Source organism: Tursiops truncatus, chromosome 8, assembly GCF_011762595.2.
Source record: "Tursiops truncatus isolate mTurTru1 chromosome 8, mTurTru1.mat.Y, whole genome shotgun sequence".
In the NCBI taxonomy this organism is placed as follows: domain Eukaryota; kingdom Metazoa; phylum Chordata; class Mammalia; order Artiodactyla; family Delphinidae; genus Tursiops; species Tursiops truncatus.
In genome coordinates this window covers 74801418-74822869 of record NC_047041.1, presented here as the reverse complement: position 1 = coordinate 74822869, position 21452 = coordinate 74801418, and the positions used below count along the sequence as shown (strand labels likewise).

The 21452-nt window shown below is 38.6% G+C and overlaps 1 pseudogene; it reads left to right on the top strand.

Moving 5' to 3' along the window:
* The first annotated feature begins 5585 nt into the window (after positions 1–5585).
* LOC101331327 (transmembrane protein 59-like) lies at positions 5586–21041 on the top strand (annotated as a pseudogene).
* Positions 21042–21452: the final 411 nt, after the last annotated feature.

Genomic DNA, 21452 nt, shown 5'->3' with positions numbered 1-21452 from the left:
TTGACATGATGTGATGAGAAAGGCACTTTACCTCGTGGTCTTCCTCCCCAAAATATATAACCCGTCTAACCATGAGAGGAACAGTGAACAAATTCCAAATGTGGACATTCTGCAATATACCTGGCCAGTACTCCTCAATATTATCAAGGTCATTAAAAGCAAGGAAAGTCTGAGAAACTGTCACAGTCAAGAGGAGCCTAAGAAGAAATGAAAACTAAATGTAATGTGGTATCCTGGATAGCATCCTGAGACATAAAAGAGACATTAGGCAAACACTAAAGAAATATAAATAATATATAGACTTTAGTTAATAGTAATGTGTCAAATTGGTTCATTAATTTCAGCAAATGTACCACATTATGGTATATAGTATGTTTCATATTATGGTTCATAGTATGTACCATATATAAAGTCTTAATAATAAGAGAAACTAGGTGTGGTACATAGGAACTCTCTGTACTGTCTTTGCAATTTTTCTCTAAATACAAAACATTTCTATAATAGTGTTCTTTTTTTAAAGGGAGGTATTTGAATCTATATTTCCAAACAAAAATGATCTCATAGGTAAATTTCTTTTCTTAGTGTTATCATTTCTAAGGAAAAAAAACCATTTTTATCAGTGGTTTTCTTTCTTCATTCATTCATTTATTCATTTATTGCAAGGTAGACAGCATGTTACTTTGATACACTTACAGACTATGAATTGATGACCACCAACACTTACATACTGTGAATTGATGACCACCATAGCATTATCTAATGTCTCTATCACTTCACATAATTACCGTTTTTTTGTGGTGAGAATATTTGAAATCTACTCTTTTAGCAACTTTCAAATGTATAACAGTAGATACAGTTATATATATATATATATGTATATATAGTGTGTATATATATATGTGTGTATATATATATAGTTTCAAGTATATAACAGTATTGTTAACTATGGTCACCATGCTGTGCATTAGATTCCCAAAACTGATTCACCTTCTAACTGAAAGTTTATACTCTTTGACCAACATCTCCCCATTTGCCCTGCTCCTCAGCCCCTGATAACCACCACTCTACTCTATCAGAGGTTCTATTTAAAGCAGCTAAGGGTCTACTAGCCAATTCCTTTTTCAGAACATTCCAAACTGTTCTCTAGATCTTATCAATTACCAACCAGGCTGTGTATTGTTTTGTGTCAAACTAAAATACAACCAAAGCTTAATATTTTCTGAGAACTTAATGTTTACAGTAATTGGCTATTTTCAGGTAATAACTTTGGAATTATTGCAACTAACAAAATTGATTAGTTCATTCACCGAATGTCGGGGAAATGCCTTACTTTTCTTTCTGAAAGGTTGTAACATTCTGGCACACTGTCATATGCAAATTGGTTCAAAAATACCAAGTCAATATCAAAACTGACTCCAAAAACATGTCTATGTTCAACTGTTTTCAGTCTAGGTGCTTTGAGAGTATTTCATGTCTGCCTACAGTTAGTCAGCTCTGAATAAACTCTTTTGTAAAGTATTTTTTAAATTGTTAAATATATACTAATTTAATACTAACAGACATGAGTCCAAATTTTAAACTATTGAATTTAGGCTCACTTCTTCCCTAAAGCTTACTAATGTATATTGTTATAACTGGGTTTTCTCTAAATTGTTAAAATCCAAAATTTTATAAGAAATGGTTAAACATTATAATTTATGTTAAATTTTAGGTCTTACACAAAAGCTGTGAAATGACTGCCAAGACTAATTGTTTTCCAGTGACTCTTTGGCTAGGTTAAGAGACTCAGAATTAATAGGTGAATTGATGCTTTCCATTTCTGCCCCTAGCGTCCTAAAACTGTTCTATTCATCGAGGAAAAACACCATAGTAGGTAGGAGGTGCAAATGAAATTCCTGGCTACAACTGTACTCTCTCCCTAATATAGAGAGGAAGTTCTGTGTCTACCTATGAGATGCAGTGAACGTATGTCCATGAGTCTTCAGCAGATTTATCCTCTATTTTTGCAAATAGGTTACAGTTTTAGGTCAATCCAAGAGACAAATTAGAAGCACTTTATCTACTTACTACATACCAGCAAGATCAAGGTATCCAGTCCCTTAGAGAAAATACAGTTCAATGAAATTGAACACATTTAGCCAACATTTTGTGTAGTTGGAGCATTCACTGGTGCATACAGAATTGGTAATTGTATATGTGAGTAGCTTTTTGTTCAGTGAACATCTGTTTGCAATCCAAATGTGCTGGTTAATGGAAAGGGAGATAGCAGAGCAATGGTAGCATCTGTCTTTTGAAGATTTACCTTTGACATTTAACACACAATACACAAACTTCCACTGTCACCTAAGCATAATTTCTATGCCCTAAAAACATTCTCTGTTTTAAAAATTCAGAAAGATCTTTAAAGAGATAGATGGGCTCCAGGCTAGGCATTTACAACTTGCCTCCTGTTCACACTTCCTGAGGTGAGAAGAAGATGGGATCCAGGCCAGACATTCATTACCAGCCCCCTGTTTACATTTCCTGAGGCAAGAGACAAATGATCTCTGGACTACATATTTATGACCAGACTCCTGTCTATATTTCAAGATCTGCACTTCGATATAAGAAACAACAGGAATAGGGTAGATAACCGGACATTGGACACTTATGGCAGGGACAGAGAGGGGTTAAACCCTGTTAAAAGATCAAGAGGTCATACATTTCCCATCCTTGGGACAAGGAAAACATTGCACATGTGCAGAAAGGCTCCTGGGGGTCAAGAGGAGGGGGCACCATCCCATAGTATGTGATGCTAAGGCTGTCCCATAGACCTCTGGGCTGTAATCCATCTTGAAAAAAGTTGCGCACGCATGTTGGGCAGGGTCCTAGGGCAGGTCAGGTGTGGAAAAAGAATCCAGATAATTGACCAAAGGTAAACAAAGACCTGGAAGAACTGCCCTATATAAATGATTCAACCGCCTCTTTACTGCAGTCCTTCTCATTGGGGAGGACACCCACACCCTTTCTCTCCAGGTGTGCATCTCTGCCTTGCTTCTATCTTAACTGAACAAACTGTCCTCTGTGAACTCTCCCACTTATTGTTGTGCTATGTCCCTAATAATAAATTTTGTACTTGTTTTTACAGCTTTTGCATCTGTGAGAAATGCATTTTTCACTGGGGCAAGAGCGAGGGGGTATGGTGGCTAGGATTCCTGGTTTTCATCCAGGCTACCCAGGGTCAATTCCTGGGCAGGGAATCAAGATCTCGCTTCATGCCACCACTCACTGCTGTCTCTCCGAGATCAGGATAATCATATGTACTCATGAGGAGCTGCTATATTCTCATCTGTCAAAAAGTATGTATGAATCGTGTAAAAATATGTGACACAATCCCTGTCCTTGCCAGCTTTATAACATATTTAGAAAGATAAAACTAAATAGCTAAATCAAAAAATGAACAGCTGAAAACATAGTTGTTTGCAAAGGGTAAACAACTGAGGAACAAGTGTATGCAATTTTGAGTTAGCAGAGCTGGGTCTAAATGTCCAATATGACAGAAGTGGCAAAATGAACTTGGGCTAATTAACCTCTCTGAGTACGTAGTTTCCACTTTGATACAAAAAAGATAATGTTACTACTGCATCTCACTGGACTCTATCTTGAAATACACATTGAGCATTGATGTGTAGGGAGTAAGACAGGGTAAATTGGTATCACCCATGCTTGTGACCTTCAGATACACAAGTCTATTTGTATCAACAGGGCTCTGATTGCATTCCCTGAGCAAGTAAATGTTGCTACTTGGAGATGAGAGTACTCCAGGGAGAGCCACAGCTGGTAGGTGAGCTACACTACCTTTAATTACCAAAGTGCATATATGGTTGTCTGTTTTCTTCACTGATAAATCCAAAAAGCCTGACAACAGAAGATCATTAATAATTAATTTTTATATTGACCTTATATCCTGTATCCTTATGAAATTCACTTACTAGTTCCAGTATTTTGTGGCCTTTTGAAGATCCTCTTGGGTTTTCTATACATGATCATGTCATCTGCAATAATGACTAAATTTTTTCTTTCCAATCATTTTGCATTTTATTTCAATTATATCTCTATACTAGCAATGGGCAATTAGAAGGTGAAATGTTAAAACATCCTCATTTACAATAACATCAAAATATTTATGAATATATTTAATGATAGATGTGAATGACCTGCTCACTAAAAAAGATTGCAAAGAGAAAATAAAGAAGATCTAAATGGAAAAAAAGAAGATCATTAATAAATATTTCTTAAAGAATAAATAAAAGTGTTTGTCACTGGAAGGTCAGTTACCTAGTTACCTTCTAGTTACCATCTCAGACATCTCAAAACACTGCATCAGGGACCACAGCACAACTCTATGTACTGAGAGTGTCATATAATTGTAATGTTTTTCTTTAAGTTTTGTAGAGTGATTCCATACAAACAAACAAAAAAGTGCTGTTCTGTTTAGGATGACAGCAAGAAAAGTGGAAAGAGCTGGAACTAAGGACAAAGGAAACTATCAAGGGATAGAGTAGGTGGAGACAGAGGAGAGGGAAATATTTAACATTATTAAACTTTGAGTTGATTGTTACAAATTGAAAGCCTTGTTAGAATTTACTGAAAAGGGAGGAGTGCTAGGAAAGGAAAAATTAAAATTCAAACTTTGTTCTAGGATATTATCAGTAGAGTCTAGAAAGGTGGAAGAGTGGTCATGGAAGAAATGAACAAAATCCTGAGTGAAGACAAAAAGACAAGTCAATTTACCTGAAGTAAGTAGACTAAAAATATCACAAGTAGATTCTATTCTCATACCTTCCTGCTAATTCCTAATGTTGTTTGTTTATTCATGTTCTTCAGCAGATGCTGCAAGATCTCAAACAGTCCTTCAGCAAGGGGTTCCTGAACCATGACACCTACACTAGATATGGAACTGAATGGAGATTAAAACCAGCACTGCAGGAAGGAAGAGAATAATGTGTCTTGTGGAGCAACTGGAAATAATATTGCTCGAGTACTGAAAAGTCAAAATTGTTTGGAAGATGGTATAATTTGAAGAGAAGCTAAGAAGGACCTAGGAAACCACTGAAGATTATGAGTTGGAGAAGGAGAATGATAAATATGTCTTCAGGAAGATTAACTACGGTAATTTAAAAGAATATACATGAGAAAGAAGAGGCTACAAGCATAAAGGTAGGAAGGAAGGCTGATCCAAATACACTAAGTCCCCTACATACGAACCTTCAAGTTGTGAACTTTCAAAGATGCAAATGTACATTCACGTGTCCAATCAACATAAGTTAGTTCATGTGTCTGGTGTACATTGTCACATACATGCATCCTCTACGAGTCCTTGTGCTTTTGTGTACTTTACTGTACAGTACTGTATAGAGTACAGTAGTACAGTATGTTTATTTCAAGCCCAGGATGTCTGGAAGCAAACGTAAAAGCAGCAGTGATGCAGCTGGTGCTGCTAAGAAGCACGTGTGATTACGATGGAACAAAAGTGAAAATAATTGAGAGAGTGGAGTGAGGCGAAAAGATGGTAGACGTTCTTATAACATGAATCAACCATCGGCATGATTCTAAAGGACAAGGACAAAATCATGGAACATGTGAAGTCTGTTGTGCTGATGATGTCAATAATAATATGGAAGAAGCATGGAAAAGTGACGGAGGAGATGGAGAAACGCCTCAATGTGTGGATGCAGGATCCACATTGGTGTCGAGTCCCGCTCAGCTTAATGCTGATTCAAGAGAAAGCCAAAAGGATTTATGAAGACTTGAAGAAGAAACACGGTGAAGAATCAGAGGGCACATTTTTAATGCCAGCCATAGCTGGTTTCATTGGTTCAAGGCTACAGCCAAACTTCACAATGTAAAAGTAAGCAGGGAGGTAGCAGGTATTTACCTGAGCAGGTTTTTAATGTGGATGAGACAGAACCGTACTGGAAGAGGACGCCAGACCGAAGTTACATCAGTAAGGAGGAAAAGTTGATGCCAAGCTATCAAGCAGCAAAGGATAGGCTAACTCTGTTGTTTGGTGGCAATGCTTCCGGCGATGAAGCTGAAGCCTCTCTTAGTTTATCATTCAGAGAACCCAAGAGCCCTTAAAAACATAGCCAAGGACTCTCTTCCTGTTGTGTGGAAGAGTAACCCCAAAGCCTGGGTTACACAGGCCATTTTCCAGGACTGGTTTCTCCACCACTTTATCCTAGAGGTAGAGAAATATTGCTTGGAGAGAAGGATGTCCCATTCAACATTCTTTTGCTGCTCTACAATGCTCTGGGCCACCCCCGATTCATGGACGACTTTCATCCCAGTGTCAGAGTAGTGCATCTGCTACCAAATACTACGTTGCTCATCTAACCTATGGACCAGGGAGTTATAGCGGCTTTCAAGAAATATTATTTACATCACACTTTTCCTCAGGCAGTAAAAGCGAGTGATGAATCAGGAACAACCTTACAACAATTTTGGAAGGACTATAACATCTACAAGGCCATAAAAACATTGACTTTGCTTAGTGTGAGGTTATGGCCGTCACCATGAATGGGGTTTGGAAGAACATTTAGCCACAGTTTGTTCACGATTTTTGTGGATTTGAGAAGGTGGATGAGGAGTCCAAAGAGATCTTCAGCAACTTAGTGATCCTCAGCGAGAAGCTGGAGGTAGATCTGCAAGAGGATGACTGCATTGAACTCCTTTCTGTGCAACACGAGGAGCTTACTAATGAAGACCTGATGGAATTGGAGGCCCAGAGAAAGGATGAAGAGGGACAAGAGGAAGAAGTAACTGAAGAACCAGAGAGATTCACGATGCAGGAAATGGCAAGAGGATTTTCTTTATTTGAGGAGGCACTGCTAGTTTTTGAGGCACAGGATGCAAACACAGAACGGTACACGAAGGTTGCAGCAGCCGTTCAGAACACAATCCAGTGCTACCGTGTCATCTATCGTGAGAAAAAAAGAGCTACTACCCAGACATCACTGGATCGTTTTTTCAAGAGGGTAGATAGAATTGAATCCAGCGAGGAACCAGACCCTGTGCCATCAGCGTCAGGCGTGAGTGAAATTGCAGCTCGCCCTCCGTCTCCTATTGCTGAGGATCCCTCAGCTCTACCATCTCCCACCTCTTCTCCCTCCTCCAGTCAGTAACTCTCTTCTTGACCTGTTCACTCGATGCCAGCCCCTGTATGCCAGCTGTTGTACTGTACTACTGTACTTTTCAAGGTACTGTACTATAAGATTAAAAATGTTTTCTTTATTTTTTGTTTGTTTTTTATGTATTATTTGTGTGAAAAGTATTATAAACCTATAACAGTACAGTACTCTATAGCCGATTGTGTTAGTTGGGTACCTAGGCTAACTTTGTTGGACTTACGAGCAAATTGGACTTACGAACTTGCTCTCAGAATGGAACTCATTTGTTCATAGGGGAATTACTGTAAAGGAAAAGGATTCATGATTAGAGCAATGAGGGGAAATAAAGGAAGTAGCTATGAAGAGACACATTCTAAAGGAAGTGTAAATATACTTTATATTTACAAAATTACAGAATGAAATTAAAGATGATGGCATGATATTACTTCTGAAAATGCATATATTTAAAATAAAGTTGAGAGAAAAGACAGTATTTTTCATAGTTTTAGAGACACATTCTATAATTTGCTATTCACTGGACTGCAACAGATGTTTAATTTTTTTTTTTTTTTTCGGTACACGGGCCTCTCACTGTTGTGGCCTCTCCTGTTGTGGAGCACAGGCTCCGGACGCACAGGCTCAGCGGCCATGGCTCACGGGCCTAGCGGCTCTGCAGCATGTGGGATCTTCCCGGACCGGGGCACGAATCCGTGTCCCCTGCATCGGCAGGTGGACTCTCAACCACTGCGCCACCAGGGAAGCCCCAGATGTTTAATTTTTACATTGTAAATGCCATGTGGTCTCAAATTATTTGCCTTTTCTTAACTATTAAATACTCTTACAAAATAAATGCTCTTCTTGAATACACTTTTTTTTTTTTAAACTCTTCACTGAGCAGTAGGGGGAAGGCAGGAAGAATTGTAAGAAATTATAATTAAAACATAGAAAGGCTGGTTTAATTTGTGTACTTAAATTTCAAATATCTGAGTTTACTGGAAGAGATTGTTCATTCACTAATTTCAAGATCACAAATTTCTTTTTGACTAGGGTTGTCAGATTCAGCAAATAAAGTTAACAACGAATAATTTTTTAGTTTAAGTATGTCCCAGATGTTTCAAATATTTGTCATACTTTAATCTGCTAACTCTATTCCTGTCATGTAACTTTTTTCAGTTAAAGAAAAACAAAATTATTAAATATCTTGTGTGTGTGTGTGTGTGTGTGTGTTACTCCTAACAGAGATTTGTACATACAGAACATCAGTTATAGCTTCTATGGTCTCTTTCCTGAAGTCGTCAAGTCAATGGCTTGATCCATTCAGGTAAAACAGAAACAAAACAACAAGAAAAAAACATCTTTTGGGGGACATGTTATTACAAATAAGAACCGTGATTTCTTTTTTTTTAATAGGATAATGTCAAATGTTGATTCCGTTCTAACCTGAAACATTATGCAACACAAAACTGAAAATCTGGGAGCTATTTTAAGTCTCAAGATGCCAAAAAAGTTAAAATTTAAAAAGTATATGTTTAGGACTTCCCTCGTGGTGCAGTGGTTGAGAATCCACCTGCCAATGCAGGGGCCATGGGTTCGAGCCCTGGTCTGGGAAGATCCCATATGCTGCGGAGCAACTAAGCCCGTGCACCACAACTACTGAAGCCCATGAGCCTAGAGCCCATGCTCCGCCACAAGAGAAGCCACCGTAATGAGAAGCCTGTGCACCGCAACAAAGAGCTCCTGCTCTCTGCAACTAGAGAAAGCCCATGTGCAGCAACGAAGACTCAGTGCAGCCAAAAATAAATAAATAAATAAATTTATTTTTAAAAAGTATATGTTTAAATGTTTTATGAATCTTTGAAAGATTAAATTTTCATATATTGTAGGAATTAAATTCAAGTTAACCCTTGGTGTGAGAAATAGATCCTTTGTCCCAAATGAATCTATCTCAGCTTTATAGACCTTTGTATTTTAATGTGCTGTGGATGTGATCTTTGGCTGATGGCATTTTGAAAAAGCTGGAGTTTAGTTTGAAATATATAGACATTTTCTGTTTTGAAGACAGAGACGTAATAATCTGCAGAAGTCTAGTTGCCAACAAGACTATTAAGTTCAGAAGAGTTAGAAATTTAAACGCTTAAAGACATATAGATATAGTTATATAATGTAAAATAAACTTGCTAATGGCTTACAAGGCTGGGCTGAAGTCTTGAATCATTTAAACACATCAGCATACATTGCAAATCTGAATAATTTATTTTCACAGTTGAGCTTTGGCAAAAAAACAGCTTTTAAAAGATTGCATAGTGGGCTTCCCTGGTGGCTCAGTGGTTGAGAGTCCGCCTGCCGATGCAAGGGAAACGGGTTCGTGTCCCGGTCCAGGAAGATACCACATGCCGCGGAGCGGCTGGGCCCGTGAGCCATGGCCGCTGAGCCTGCGCGTCCGGAGCCTGTGCTCTGCAACGGGAGAGGCCACAACACTGAGAGGCCCACAACAGTGAGAGGCAAAAAAAAAAAAAAAAAGAATATCCACTCCCACAACTTTGTGAAGAGACTCTTACACCTATGGAAATAGAAAGTGATATACAAAGATTAGCCAAGGTTTCTGAAATAAAAAGATTAAAATACAGAGAAGATTGCAATTAAATATATCTGTATATTCATGAAGAAAGAACATGAGAACTCAGTGAAAATTTCCGAATCCCCTTTCTAATTGTCCAGTGTTACTCATTTTCTTTCCCTCTCTCCCTCTCTTTCTCTAGTTATCACTGCTGTAGCTGCTGACATAGGTTATCACCATGACTTACACTTTAATCATTTATATTCCCAGAAGTTGTATCAGTCATGCAAACCAAGAAATGGTAAAGCGTTAAAAGAAACTTTACATCTGGAATAGAAGTAACCCCATAGTCTCAGGCCTGGTCGTATACTGCGTGGCGACTCTGAGCATGGGGTCACTTTAGGTCACCTAGAATATGCTCTCCTGTAGCTGAGGAAGCTAAAACCAAAGGAGATTAAGTACTGTCTGCCTGTGTTAGCTTTGATCCTCTCATAAGAGAAAGGACATGAATAATTATTGAGTACCCATTGTGAGTTTTCCATCTTGCGCACATGATATTAATTCTTCTAAACAACGATTCTCTCTGAAGTATTATATTCTCCATTTCTCAGATGAGGATATTGAAGCTCAGTTTCTTATGTTTCCCAAGTTTACTTACTCATGAAGGAATAAAACTGGCTCTCCCCTCCTGATTAATTCATTTTTCTCTCCCTCTTTCTTTTTTTTTTTTTTGTTCTCCTGCTTTACATTAAAACACTGAAGATGTGAACAACTAAAAGCACTTAAAGGAATAGAATACTATCATTCAAGCATTCAATTTCCATTAGTCATTTGTTACCAGAATACCAATAAATACCAGCATACTATACCTGAGTTTCTACTGGGCAAAACCAAAAAAGTAGCCTTACAGTACAGCTTTGGTAGACAATGGCAAAGTAAAGATGGCATGAGCCATGGGATGTAGGTTTCACATACTCATTCTGTAGAAAAAGCATACTTACCTGTGAACATACTCACGTTTGGAGACAGAAGGCAAAACAAAAGGCACAAACCGTACTTAAAGAGAATCATTCCTCTCCCCATATTCCCAGTTATTCTTAGCAGTATCTGAGCTACACAGAGTTAAGACATCCTTGGCAGATATGCCATTCGTTATTTGTTAATTAAAAAACAAAAATGTAAATAAAAGAGAAATAATTTGAAATACACTAATGATTGAAATAGTCTAATCACACATTGTAAATCAAATATATATAATTTAAAAATAAAAATTAAAAAAAGAAATAGTCCAATAATTCATTATATTACTAATTTATTATTTGGGAAATGGTGCTTTTGCCATTAGCACAGGTCAATGAAATGGCATAATTAATTAAATTATATACTTTTACATACAATTAATTAAAATTATATTACTCAAATGACTCTATAGCCCAAGCAGACTAAGTCCCTCACTGTGTTATGTATCACAACGGCCAAGGACATGATACACGGGTATACAAACAAGTAACCCTCAAATCCATGGCTAACATTAGATTATTTTTAGATTTTCTCTCTCCATTCCCAGAAACTCAGGGATTATGCCTCTACTTACTTCCTCATCAAGGATCCAACTGGTTTCTTGGATATTTCTAACTCGTTTCAGTAAATTCTAGTTCTATTTATTACCATCTCATTAATTCAAAAAATGCACATATCAATGAAATTTCCAAAATATACCTGGGCAAGGATCTTATTATAGTCATCTTTTATCAACTGGGAGAGGCTGAGACAGCCTTCAATGTGTGTGCACACACACATGCACAATCTTTAATAGGAATTGTCAACTGCGTTGATATTTATCAATGAAATGTTTCTTACAGTTAGTAGAAGTGACCATTTTGGGTGTATGATCATCCTTTTGTGATTTTTTAAATCCCCTAATCACTTGAAGAATGATCTTTCTCTCTTAAGAGACTGATGGAAAGTTAAGAATTTATTTAGCTATAAACAGCTGAAATCCCAACAAATAATGACTTAACATAATAGATGTTTGATCTCAGACTTCCAGCTTCCAAAACTGTGAGAAATAAATTTGTGTTGTTTCAAAGCTATCCAGTCTGTGGTATTTTGTTATATCAGCCTGAATGGACTAAGAAAGGTGATCTTGGGAAGCTGGGGTGCTATTCTAACATATGCCTGTTTCCTCTCTTTTGAACTTTCCTATCAGGTCCTCTAGGGTCAAACAATTCCTTCCCTGTCTCTGACTAGGTATTGTGCTGTTGGTTTTAACAAAAAGGGTTATGTCCTTCAGGGACTGGAGTCAGGAGAGATGTTCATATTACCTGAGAGCTGGGAGTCTGTACTAGAAGGCAGAGCGAATTTCTTTTTCTCCTAGGTGCAGTGTCCGCCCAAGAGATTCCCGGGGCATGGTTTCAGGAAGCTGATACCCTACAGTACAGCCACCAAGCTGACCCTAACATCCTAAAAGACAGGGGCAATGTCAGTTATTTCACTTCTTGCACAATCCCCTTGTTATTTGCACATCTATTAATTTGAAAATGTTAAAACCTTCAGGGATGAAATCAAGTTCACTTTATGTAACTTCTGAAACTTAGGTCCCTTTAGCAAAAACCTTGAAAACCTACTCCAATGCAAACCTGAAGCTATATATACATGTTATCCACAAAGGAACACATTTTTCTCAGCCTTAGGGATTACGTGCTTGAATCCCTTGGAAGTGCATTTATATTAGCTGGACTGCTCCTCATGATAAGAATTCAGTGGTTCACTATACAGCTAGACCCACTGTAGATCAGTAAAGTTAATACATGGAATAGAAATGTAGTGTCAGCCTCTGCAAAAGGTATGGTTTGCTGTGAAAATAATCTGTGCTGAAGGGCTAGAGAGCTATTATATTTCTGATCATTTCCTCTAGTCCCTTGTTCCCAGTGACTGCCAGCCTTAATAATGTCATTACAAAAATTGTCTCCTGGGGCTTCCCTGATGGCGCAGTGGTTGAGAAGTCTGCCTGCCGATGCAGGGGACACGGGTTCGTGCCCTGGTCCGGGAGGATCCCACATGTCACGGAGCGGCTGGGCCGGGCCCGTGAGCCATGGCCGCTGAGCTTGCGCGTCCCGAGCCTGTACTCCGCAGAGGGAGAGGCCACAACAGTGAGAGGCCTGCGTACCGCAAAAAAAAAAAAAAAATTGTCTCCTGGGAGACTACTGGGATTTTTGTTCTGCAATCTCATCTGATACAATTATTTGCAAATTTCTAGAAGTAAATTAGCTTACGTATCAATTTTTCTACCTGGCTGATTTAGAGCTATAACTAATTGCAATGAGTCTAAATTTTAATATAAGAAACTTTTCACCTAGCCTAGCTCCACTAATAATTTAAAAATTCCCTTATTGCAGCCAAGGAGTCAATTTTGCACTAATGACTGGCAGGGAGTGAATTTTCATTAAGTTTGTATGCATGTGTATATGTGTGTGTGTGCAGTCACATCCACACTAGACAGTCACCATTTCTTCATCCAGTCTACTCTCCACCCATCTCCTTCTTGATCTCTGCCTTTATAAGCTGATTTGTATGGACTAAATCAGAGCTTTCAGCACCCTCTGGCTTCCATTTGGATTCACCCAAGGGGCAGCCCCAGCAGTTTCTCAAAAGGAGCAAGGACATAAGATCATGGTGTTGATTTCACTAGCTGTCTCTTTTCAAGTAATCTATGTCTCTTGGTCAAAGGCATTTGTTCCAATCGAGATAAGGATCTTATTTGACTCTGTCCGTGGTCCTGTACTAATTTCTTTTATCCTTTCAGGCCTTGGTCAGGGAGATGGGAGACAGTCATATGGTTTGTGATCTTTAAAATGCACAAAGTCTGGAAGTTTTTTATTGCCACCTAATTAGCAGTGGAAGGATACATAAAGGAAAAAAACAGACCCTTCCCTCTGACAAGTTTCCAGATGTCAATGGGAAAGAGACTACAAGATGGCAGCCCCTGGGATTAAGGGAGTTCCTTCCTGCTGAAGAATTCATTATAAAAAGGAGATAAATTATTATCAAGGGGAATGCCATGAAAACATCTACTCTGAGAAGAGGGTTGCCCAACATCAAATATCACAAAGGTTTTGGCTTTCAGGAAAGTAGAAATTTTCTTATATAAGATTTTCCAGGAGCTTCCTGTGATTTTTATGATGCTGAACATTGAACCAAAGAATATAAGTATTCAATAAAATTATAGTCTTCTAACTTAGTCTGAGCATTTTATTGCTTCTTTGTTAATTAAGTCTTTTTTATAATTATGCTTGTGTTAGTCTGGCTTCCATGGCCTAATATTTATACTCATCCCAATGGATCCAGGTTCTTTGGATTCACACCTTATATAATTTAATGCTGTCATTTAATTATAATTAAATATAATTTAATGCTATAAATATAAAATTCAATTTAATTCCCGAACTCACATAAAAAAATAAGTGTTCTAAAACTAATTCCTGCGTAAAATCCAGGAGTACAACCAATTCATCATTTCAAGATACAAGGATAACCCAAGTCATCTAAAAAAGTGGCTTATTTTAAAGTCAAGTTCCTGAGCCCTGAGGGTAAGCAGCATGATGGGATGGTTAAGAACATTTGGTTCAGGGATATCAGGCATATCTGGCTCCAGTCTTGACAGTTACTGACTCTGTGACCCTTGGCAAGTTACCCTCAAAAAACCTCAGTTTCATCACCTGTAAATAAGTAAATCTCTATATGGAGACAATAATACCTACCCCACAGGGTCATTGTACTTATTACATGAAAAAATTCAGGCAAACAGCACAAAATGTGGCACTGAGTAAAAGTTCAATAAATTCAAATATTGTCTATTAGAGATGCTATAAAAGGAGAGCTGAGACTGAGTGACATCCAGGAACCCCATCCTACCTCCCAAAGCATCTCTGTTATCTAATTTCTGTTTTGGGACTTTAGGTAAGATTCTATCTGAAGAGAGTTTTTCACTTTGTAAAAGAAAAAATGATGAAAATTAATACTTCAAGAAAGTAATAATAACAAACATTCCTTAAGTATATGTAGGCACTATTCTGAATGGTCTCTGTGCACTAATTATTTAATTTTCACAGCACATTCTTGATAGGTACAATTACCTACACTTTATAGAAGAGCAAAATGAGGCACAGAGAAGTGATGTAATTTGATCAAGTCTACGCACCTAATAACCTGAAGCGCCAGGACCTGGAACCAGGAATACCAGCACCAGAGCCCACACACTTAGCCCCAAGACTAGCCTGCCTATCTGAGTATAAGTCATTCTCTACGGACCCCAAATTCCTCTTTCTCCATAGTGTTTTGAAAGGAAGGATTACATCATTCACCTCATTGTCTAAAACAGGATATGGACTGGCTATAAAAGACTTGAAAAGATAGCTATCCAGGAACAAACGATGGTGGCCAAAAAATATTTCCAGGAGCCTAGATACATGTAAGATACTATGAATTATTCCAATGCAAAGTCATAAACTTTAAAGTCAGGCAAACCTGGTTCAAATTCAAGTGGCTGCATATTCTCTGTTAGGACTTTCAAGGTGGAAATTGATAAAAACTCAACTTTTTACTGGCATGAGGATTTAGTGACTGATTGGAAAGATATTGGATGACTCACATAATCTAGAACAAGGCCAGCAAAGAAACCTCAAGGATTGGGACAGAGAACTCACTACCAAAAGAACTTTGTTCTCCTTTTATGTTTTTCCTGCATTCTTCCAGTACTGCCCTCAGCTCTGGGATTACATTCATAGTACTCAAAGTCAATGATAAAGGAGGAGTTTTCACTGCCAGCTCCAGCACAAAATACAGGTGAGTGACTCCAATTGCCCCAAGGTGGACCACTTCCCTCCCTTCCTATCCAGTCACCCAGTCACTGTGACCAAGGAGGTACACTCCTGTTTCCAGATGGGGAGGCCTATCACTGGAAGAATGGTAATAATGAGAATTTACCAAGTAGATGAAAACCATAGTTACCACAGAGACTAAGGCTGTTATCCGAGATCAGACGATTCTAGTCACCCTATTGGCTTATAAAGGATAAGTTGAGTAATGCATGTGAAGCAACTGGAACACTATAGATGCTAAATAAATATTAGGTTCCTCAAGTTATAGAGCCCTTCCTCCAAGTCCTGGGAAGAGCTGATAAAGGACAAGAAGAACTAGATGAGAAGGAGTGTGCATGTGTGTGTTTATTTTTCCCAACCACTGTACTTTTGAGGTATTGGACTCCATGACAAAGTTTCTTCACTCCATCCATCCCACCCTCCTCAGCTCAGGTAATGTTGTAATGATCTGTGGGTCTCACTGTAGCTTCCAAGCACATCCGGTGGCTTGTTGCCCACGTGGCCCACAGTAAGAAATACAACTTATATTTACAATAACCCTCATTATATATTACAAAAATGGAAAAGCTTTTCACATAATATTACCCTCACTGGATGTGAATGATGTGCTCTCATATCTTGTGTTTTAGCCAGTTCCTTTTTTAAGGCTGGTTTTGGATCACTAAATTGGTTTAAAGATCCTTTAAAAGGTCATGACCTTTACTTTGAAAAAACACTAGTTTTGGTGGGAGTGAGGAGGATGGAGGATGGAGGATTGGGAGTCTGGATTTTCTCCCTCTATTAATATATTAGGTCCTTTCCCAGAGTTTTAAGGGTGCCCCCTTGTAGTTGGAGAAGCTGCGAAGCCCATGTTATTATTGATCATTTCCATAATGCATAGGTGAAATGGCAAAACGTGGAAAGACAAAACTTGGTGATACTCTCACCTGTAAGAAGAAAAGCAAAGGCTGATTTGCAGCATAAATGTTGTATTGGAGACTCCAGGATTTGGAGTTATATGGACCTGGGTACAACTCTACTACTTACTATGTAATAATGCCATATAATTTAATATCTCCAGTCCTCAGCCATATCTTCTGTAAACTGGAAATCAGAATGACACAGTATCTTTCTCATAGGACTTTTTGGATAATTAAGTGCATTAACATATAAGAACTGAAATAACCTGCTGTATAATATAGTATGTAAATAAATTTCCTGAAACACAACCTTTGCATTCACACTTTCTCATCTTATCAAAAAGTCTAGTGTCTGTAACTTACTGAAGGCTTCCCCAGATATGACCAGAAATCCAAGTGCTTACTCTTGTCCAAAGATTATGTTCTCTCTCCTTGTCTCTGGGGCCAGAGCTCAGATATGCTCCCTGGAGGCTGGAGGATTGGAAAATTTCTTCTGCCACCTGAAGATGGTTGCTCCAAAACAATACACTATGTTATATGGACTTCATAGCTAGTGTCAAAGCCAAAGGCTAATTGACACAAATTATATAAGACAAGGGTTTCCAAAGGGATCCTCTGCTTGTTTCTGCAGGCACGTCTGAAGTGCGTGGCTAGATCTGAATCACCTGCTCCAGACCTTGCAACTAGGGCTGATGCAAGTGCTTGCCTCAGGCTGCAGTGGATTTCTCTGGAGCTGGAGAGAACATCCTCTACCCGCAGTGCTGTGCTCAGCAGAAAATATTATTGCCTTGGAGGCAAGTGTGGAACGGATACAGCATAATGTGGAGAGAGGAAAGAGGAGAGAGGATAATATTCCTACACCCCCATTCAGGAATGTCACTGCTGCTTTAGCATCCTTCTACTTTCTGGGCCCTGTCTTAAGGAGAGAGTAAAAACTACTCATTTAATTAGACATATATCACTGCCAGTTCCATTTGTCTTAAGTTCTTCTGGAAACAGGTTGGTAAGATCCCTAAGTAATCTGGAGGAGTGGGATGGAGGTTGAGTACACTATCAACTCAGATGGTTATAGCACATCAATGAAATTAGGACTTACTCCCATTTTGTTGCGTGCTATATCTATACTTTCTACAAAAGTGTAAAAATCTTGTCATAAATGTGTTGTCTGTGGTCCCAGATAACAATAGAAAAAAGCATGGCAGAGTGGAACGGACATGAGCTTTGAAATCCTTTATGGGTTTCAGTCATGATTCTGTCACGTACTATCTGTGTTATCTCAGGTAAGTTATTGACTTCTCTGAAATGTTTCCTTGTTGATAGTGAATCTGTTGCATCTGCTTCATATGTGTCTTCTCTCACAAAATATAGAAAAGTATAATTGAAGCAAAGCATGGAAACTGTAAAAACAAACCAAATAAAGAAGAAAAGAAAAGAGCTTTGGTCACTGCTGTTGGAGGAGTTCATCCAGAGGACGTGATCTCTGGTTGACCCACAAGCTAGACCTGGGCAATCAGAAGCTCTTTATCTCCTCTCCTTTCCTTGAAATGTATGTTCTGCCCACTGTTCTCATAGTGGGAGCAATTTTAAAGATACAGCCTTGAGAGAGCAATGTGTAGTTGAGACCATCTGGACTGAATACGTGACTGAACTTATCAAGGCTGCTATATAAACTTTCAAGATTCTAGTGGGTAGATGCAGAGATCTACTCATTTTGTGGCCCTCCAAGACAAGTCTTGTACGTAACTTTCCTTGCTTATTAAATGTGCCACCTACCAATATGGAGTGGTCTGCCTCTTTTTTCAACCTCTCCTTTCCCTCTCTGTACAGGAGTCAGTTGCAAATTTTACCCAGGTTTTGAACCAAACTCCCAAGGTGGCAAACCATCTACTGCCTGATTATTTGTCATTCATTTGGCCACGTGTATGTGCAATCCTTTTCTATTAAGGGCAGTATTTCTCAACAAAGACACTACTGATAATTCTCTGTTGTCATGACCTGTCCTGTGCACTGTAGGATGTTTAGCAGCATCTCTGGCCTCTACCCACTGTATGTCAACAGAAACCTCACACTCCAGCCAGAGAATAACAGTAAAAAAATTTCTACAGACATGACCAAATGCTTCCCTCTATACTCATTTCAGAAATTCCTAGCCAATGAGACAAATATAATTTCCTACTAAATAAATAGAAAATTCCAAATTCTCATTTTCCTGGCTTTCCTTGCAGTTGAGGCTCAGGGATGTAATCCAATCTCCTCCAATCACAGGCACCCAAGCTGCTCTTTGAATCATATATTAGTAATGCAAAAGATGGTAACTGCGTAGAGTCTATTCTCCAGAGGGTGGCGTCAGTGGTAAGGCTGAATCAGTAGTAAACTACACCATGTATCCAAAGCTAGTGTCATGGACCAGTGTTGATGGTGTCTGCATAGTATACTGTGGTGCCCATGACCAAGAGAGTGCAGTGATGTCTAGACCAGACAAGTTCTTCAGTGTCATTTAGGTCATTGTCCTTGGCTACATAGATTCTAACCATTTTCAGAGATTCTGAGAGCTGCTCAATAACCTTTCAACAAATGTTCTGCTCAAATGAGAGTTATTACTGTTGCTTCCACTTAATAATCCTGACTGATACAGTAGCTATTGCATAAATTCAGATGTTTTAGGAAGCTTTGACAAATGACTATGAAATATATATATATATAATTGTTTCCAAGTGAATGTTGTAATACTCTCCTTGAGAGAGGTTGGCCAACACTTTATTGATGTGTGCATGTTGGAAGAGAAACATCATAGATAGGTATTTCATGATAAATTAGAGAAAGAGATGTTAACTGATTTTGATAGATATAGGTTGCTTTTAAAGAGAAAAGCTAGCTGGAAAGAAAGAGAAAGTGTGGCCTTTGCTATATTTTTGCATGGATTTTACAAGGTTCTTGTACAATATGACACTGTTATTCCTGAAAGATGATAACTGGTCCAGTGCCAAGCTCTTAAAAGGCTCTCAGAAAAGGCTTCTTAACTTGACTATACAGAGCAACATATATGAAAAGCCCCTAATCATATTTTTACCACTTTCTGAACAGAATGTTGCTTTGGCTGGTGATTTTAGAATAGGAACTATTCTGTAGAAAGCCACAACTTTTTATTCAGAGGCCCACAAATCCACTTCTTAACACAAGATGCCTTCCGTAGTTCAGAGCTTAGGGAAAGGGGAATTGAAAAGATGCTGGGACATTAGAAAAAGGACTCATTTATCTCTATGATGTTGTGCTTTTAAGCCAGGATCACACACTCCTTAGGGGGCAGGAAGGGATCCAATAGCTACCAGCCTTGGACACCCTATTCTTTTCATGGAAATACACTTAGTTCTCTCACTTGACCCATACTCTTGCTTCTGCTCTCCCATAAGAAACTTCTGATCTTTTGTGTTTTATCTTTCATTCTCAGCCTACTTGAAGGTTATGGTTTTTCCTTGACTTTGAATCCCTAAGCTTCCTGAAAATTAACTTGCCCTCATGCAGAGAATTTTTTCTCATCTGGAGGCTTCAGATGCCCACCTCTCCTTAGTCCAGCTCTATCCCACTACATCCTGGCACAAATCCACCAAAATGATGCCCCAGCCCACCCCCAAAATCAAAAAGGTACTCCAAGTTTACCTATGAGAAGGCCTGTTCCTGAAAAAACAAGATCTTCAATAATCATTTTGCTGTTCACATGAAACTAACACAACATTGTTAATGAACTATACTCCAATACAAAATACAAAGTTAAAAAAAAAAAGAATGTCCAATGTGATGGTATTAGGAGGTAGGGCCTTTGATAGGTGCTTTAGTCTTGAGGGTGGGGCCCTCATGAATGGGATTAGTATTCTTATGAGACCTCACAGAACTCCCCAGCCCCTCCCACCATGTAAAGATACAGTAAGAAGTCTGCGACCTAGAAGAGAGCCCTCATTTGACAATGCTGGCACCCTAATCTCAGACTTCCAGCCTCCAGAATTGTGAGAAATAAGTTTCTGTTGTTTTTAAAAATAAATAAATAATAAAAGGCTCTGCACAGAGCTTCATAACCTCTTCGTGGACTTTTTGTTTTCAAGCTGATGATGGAAAAACAGTTATATTCCAGTTGAAGCCAGAAGTCCAGTATGCACCACAGTTGGAGCAGGAGGCCTAAATTTTCGAAAGAACCGTCACTAAGCAAAATGTCCTCAGATCTTCAAACGAGAAGTTCACAAGCACATAGGAACTATCTTGAAGACGGAGAAAGTGATGACTTTTTAAGATGTCTCTCTCTTATTCCAGGTGGAATTTAACCGTGACTCTTGTCCTCTCCCTGATGGTATTGCTCTGGATTTGTTGTGCAACTGTGGCTACAGCTGCAGAGCAGTATGTTCCCTCTGAGGAGCTGAGTATCTGTGGTGACTTGGAATTTGTGAATGAACAAAAGCTAAACAGATATCCAGCTTCTTCTCTTGTGGTTGCTAGATCTAAAGGTGAAGATCACAAAGAAGCAGGGCCTCTACCTGCAAAAATGAATCTTGCTCATTCAGAAATTTAAGGTTTTTTTTTTTAAAAGAAAAGTGTAATAGACATCTAAATTTCCATTCCACATAGTGCTTTTTAAAATGGTTTCATTGGATATAGGGCTTAAAAATCACTATTAAATGCAAATAAACTTAAAAAAAACCCAAAAAACAGGTACTTACCATCTCACCAAATCAGAAGTCTAGAGGTAGGACGGGCCAGCATTGAAGTGGCCATTCAGCAGTGCTACCAAAGACTTCTCCCAACTTTTCTGTCACTATTGCTGGGTTGGCAACTACTCTCCATGTGGTTGTGAGATTGGTGCCACAGCTGGAGACACAACAGCATTCTCACCAAAAAATAAATAAATAAAAGGCATGGGCAAAATGGGTTTCTACTTACATGCTCCCTTTGATCAGGAAGGGAAATTATTCTCAGCATATCC